General features: G+C 44.2%; 1 long non-coding RNA gene across 1 annotated transcript in view; it reads left to right on the top strand.

The window, feature by feature from the left end:
• The first annotated feature begins 6 nt into the window (after nt 1–6).
• LOC117285869 overlaps nt 7–4,938 on the top strand; it is a 41,655-nt gene continuing 36,723 nt past the window's right edge. Inside the window, exon 1 of the long non-coding RNA XR_004516960.1 lies at nt 7–105. This is a non-coding gene — a long non-coding RNA (uncharacterized LOC117285869). The remainder of the gene's footprint in view (nt 106–4,938) is intronic.

Below are 4,938 nucleotides of genomic sequence, written 5' to 3'. Positions count from 1 at the left end.
GGCCGCACAGCCTGCTCCGGATGCGGAAGCGCGCGCTGCGGTGCGGCCCGGAGCTCCCACCTTTACCCCAGGCAGGCGCGATTCGCGTGGACGCTGAGGCCCTAGGTCAGTAGCGGAGGACGAACTTGATGCAGCGTTTTCTTGGGGATGAGGGCCTGCAGACGAGTTGTTGCTGCTCCGGGGTCGCACAGCTTTGGGCAGGCCCCGCGCTTGTCTGCGCCTGGGTTTTCTTCCTGCGGTGGAGGGGATGCTCTTTCCACTGCCTCACTCAGGTGGCGTGGAGCTCGAAGTCGAACACATGTTTTGTTCCTTGAACAAAAAGCTGAACTTAATGTGTTGCAGAACAGCTCTGCTGTTTATGCAGCACTCGGAGATGCTTCCCCCAGCACGCTGCAGTGGCCTGGCTCCCCAGATACCTCATTTCCGAGGGAGACCCGCCCCCATCGGCATTGGTCATAGCCCAGGAGTGCTGAAGGGTGTGAGAGGGAGAAGACCCCTTGGACTGCTGGTCTGTCTTCTTGAAACTTCTGGGGAAAATGTGGAAGAAGGCTTTTTCAGTTCCAGTGGATTAATGACTTTGCAAATTCTGTTTGGTTGGGGAAGCAGTCAAGGCTCGGAGGAGCCTCCTCTGGACCAGTTTTTGGTTGTGTTCTGGGAAGAAGAGCACCCGGGCAGACTGGGGGTGGGAGTGACTGTACAGGCAAATGTGGCTGCTGAGTACGGAGGTGCTCAAACACCCGCCTGCAGAGGGGAAGGCAAGCCTTCTATGGATTTGTGCTTTCTTTGCCTGTGCAAGATCAGCCTTGCGTGAGGAGAAAGGCAGTCACAGAAGCTGTCACATGGAAATGTCTGCAGTAACCTTCCTGACCCAAGTCTCCTCGGCCCTCACTGTTAGCTAACCTTCTCAAACATTCTTCCAGTACGCTGCTGGTTCTAGGTCCGGTGATGACAGCACACGGATGACCCAGGAAGGCAGCATGGTTGGATGAAGGGATAGAGTTTTGTTTCTCTTTTCCAAATGCTAAACAGCTCATAGCTCAGTTATCTCTGGGGATGAAATTAATTCATTTTAAATATTTGGTTTGATTGGTGATTTACTAGTGAAAAGATAAGGTTTTTGTCTTGATAAGGGCAGGGGTGGATTGTTTTCTAGTCTTTGCAGGAAAGTAATGCGTGCTTGGAGTGTGTAGTTAAATCGTGATGTAAGAACGTGGAAGAAAGCAGAGATGGGGCAGGAATAGCTAGGCTCTTTTCTGATGATCAAAAAGAAAAAAAGGAGCTTCCAGAGAATTTGGGCCCTAACTTAAATGAGATTGACTTGGTTTAATGGTCTTTTTAACTTAGTTGGAGAGCTGAATGTATTTATGCAGTCCGAGCTCAGAATTGCTTTGTATCTTTAAACACACACAGCACCTCCTACAGGTCTGCAGCAGCCCGAGAACCAGAGCAGGTGTGGCACTGAAACTTGGAGATAATAGTCAACACTGAAATGTTGAGTGGGCACTCTAAAATGGTGGCAGAAACTAGAGTTCTCATCAACTGCTAGAAAAATTTGTGAATTCATAAGATCTATATTTTAATTATGAGGTTTATATCATGTATATATTTGTACATTTTTTATATCTTTGTTAATTCATAACTGATGCTTTAGTCTGTACAAATGACAGTCTTGATAGTTTGTAGTTAGAGTTTAGATCTAAAGTGTCTGACAATTCTCATGTGTCAGAGGTGGGGCTTTTGGAAGGTGATTAAATCGTGGGAGAGACACTCTTCAGCATATTGATCAATTCATAAGTTCACAGCTGAATATGGTCTCAGTTACTTTTTGTTGCTGAGACAAAACACCAACAGCCGAGGTTCAAGGCAGAAAGTTCTCTTTAGCTCAGAGTTCGTAGAGGCTTCAGTCTAGTGTTGGCTGGGTCTAAGGTTCCGGAGTGGCATCGCAGAGAGGCAACGGTATGTGGTAGAGAGAAACAATACATGGCAAAGCACGGTGGGCAGAAGGCAACAGGTGCAGAAGTAGCAAGGAACAAGTGACAAGCGCTGACCTCTTCCTGTCCCTTATATCTGACCCAGCCTATCTGCCCCGAGGGTGGGCAGCCCTCACACCAGGGTAACTCACCCTTAATCCTACCCAGAACCATGCCAAACCACTCAGTGGACTAATTTAGTAATCACGGACCCTTGATCCCACTGTCACACACTCTAGATCCAGCCACCTCTGAAAAGCCCCACCTATTACTGCATGAGGCTTTGGGGGGACATCTAGACACAAGCCATAGCATACACTATTAGGAAATGGGCCCACTCAGAAGAATAGGTTGCTGGGAGAATAACTTGGCCACAGAAATCTTGTCCCTGGCTGCTTCTCTCCTTTTCTCCCATTTTGCTTCCTGGCTACAACAGGTTGAAGAGTTTTCTTTTTCCATGCTCTTCTGCCATGTTTTTTTGTGCCTTAGGGTCAACCACTCTAAAACCATGAACCAAAATAAATGTCTTTTCTTTTAAATTGCAAGTATCAGATATTTTATCCTAGTGATAGGAAAATGAATAATACAGAAAATTGGTACCAAGAAGGGTCATTGCTGTGATTGCATGTCATTATAAGGATCAGAAACCTTTGGAACTGTTTTGTGGGAGAAGTTTGGGAAAATTTGGAGGTACTGTCTAGAGAAGCCCTAGAATGTGGTAAGCAGTGCTTGATGAACAGTATTGGTTGGAGCTCAGAAAACCAGAATGCTAATAGTAGTGAGTACAGTAAAGATCAGTTTATGAGGTTTCAGAGCACTGTATTTGGAAACTGGACTAGAGGCCCTGTATGTTTCATTTTGGTAAGTACTTTGTTGACATTTTGGCTAAGTTCTAAAACTTTGTATAAGGCTATTTAAAGATGGTAGACTATATAATCTGTAGAGGAAATTTCAAGGTAGCCCAACATTCAGGTTGTGGCATGGGTATGTCTGGCAGCTTTTAGCCAGACCTGAAGTAAGAATCAGTAGTGAAAGAGCAGAGTGTTAAAATTTTTGCCTTTGGCCAGAAAGGAAATGTATGTAAAGTTGAGGTCAAAGAGTATGATTCCTAAAAAGATCGGCACAATTAGAAGCCATGTACTTTATACCCAAACAATGGAAAAGATCCCTTGGGGGCATCTTAGAAATTGGTCAAACTCTGCCCAACACCTTCAGGGTAGAAAATAGTAAAGTTCCTTAAGAGACTTTGCTTTAAGAAGAGAACCATAGGACGCCCTACTAACTCAGGGCCACTTAGGAAACAATATTTGCAAATTCAGCCATCCGGGGATTGAGAGACTGTGGTGACTTTGGTTACCAGGGGCCAGGTAGGGAAGGCTGGGCTACTGCTGGAGCTGGTGGTAAAACTTGAATCATTCACATAGTGCTAGTTGTTTAAGCATGCAAAATGCTGGAGTTGTGAGGTTATGGAGGCTTCCACTCAGATTTAAAAGGATAGCCTATGAGGATAGGCAGTTTGTTTCTGAGAGGACAGTGTAAATCTGTGAGAATAAAACTGAAGGTTCTGTGGAGACCCCAGGAACTTTGAGGTACCAGAATTGTGGGGTGTCTGCTGGGGACCTCTGCAAGCACTAAGCAGACCAGGCCAAAGGACACGCTGTGTAGGCTACCGTCAGCAAGGCTGAAGGAGCAGGGCTGCCCATGCTCCTTGGTGCATACACTTAACCCCTATATGCTCTGGGCTCTAGACGTAGAGTTATGGGATTTACTGTTTGTCTTGCTGGATTTCTGGTATGATATTTGTTCACTTTTCTATGCCCCTTTTGGAATTGGCCTGTTTACCCTGTAACCCTGGATGTTGGAAGTATTTAACTTTCCTTTTGTCTTCACAGGGGCTCACAGCTAAACATCTGTCTTGAGTCTCAGGAAACCTTGAACTTGAACTTTTAAACAGTGCTAAAATTGTTGAGGTATTAGTGACTCTCAGAGATGAACCAAATGCATTTTACACAGTGACGTGGACATGAGCCCTTTGGGTGCCAGCTGCGGAATGTTGTGGTTTCAATCTAAAATGTCCCTCACAAGTCCTCTGTGTTCAGGAAAGGGCTTTTGGAAGATGATATCCATCCATTGATGAATCCTTTGAAAATGAAAACTTATACACAGTGAAAGAACAATACAAAGAGTACTTTCACACCTTCCTTACCTAGTCAGTGACAGTGATCTCTTAGTTTCCTTGTTACTCTTTCTCTCTGAACTATTTGAATGTCAGTTCCAACTGCATACACGGAATTTGGTGTTGACAATTTCTTTTGGCTCTTGAAGGATGATGCCACTCCCTTCAGGCACCCTTGTTTCTGATGAGAAATTCACTGTTCCCTGAATTGCTGCTCTTCCCTCATACACAGAAGAGGTGACTTCTATTATTGCTTCTTTCATGATACTTTCTTCACTTTTAATGTTTCCAGGCTTGTTTATAATGGTCCTTGGTGTGGTTTTCTTTGAGTTTACCCTCTGGGATTTTTTCAGATTCTTGATATTTGTAAGGTTTTTCCATATTTGAACACTTTGAGCCATTATGTTTTCAGATGTCAGCCATGACCTGTGGGCCACAAAGTAGCCACCTTCACTGTCTTTCCCTCTGCTTCAGAGTCAGCGATGCAAGCATTAGGACTTTGGTGAAGTCCCGCAGGTTTCCGGGCACTGTTTATTTTCTCAGTCTGTTTTCCCTTGTTCGAACTGGGCATTTCCTCTTACTTTGTCATGCAGGTCACTGATTCCTCTTTTTCTCTGTTTTGCTATTGGGCTCATCTATTGGAATTTTTTGAACATTTAATTATTGTAATTCTTTTTAAGTTCTGAAATGTCCATATAGTTCCTCCATATAGTTTATATATTGGATTTCTTTGCCAACATTTTGCTTTGTCTAAAAAGTTTGTAATAGTTTTTAAAGCATTTTTATGATACC

This window comes from Fukomys damarensis, unplaced genomic scaffold (genome assembly GCF_012274545.1).
Source record: "Fukomys damarensis isolate Sample0158 unplaced genomic scaffold, DMR_v1.0_HiC HiC_scaffold_2, whole genome shotgun sequence".
Lineage (NCBI taxonomy): Eukaryota > Metazoa > Chordata > Mammalia > Rodentia > Bathyergidae > Fukomys > Fukomys damarensis.
The sequence above is the reverse complement of the archived record's forward strand: the minus strand, read 5'-3'. Positions and strand labels throughout refer to the sequence as shown.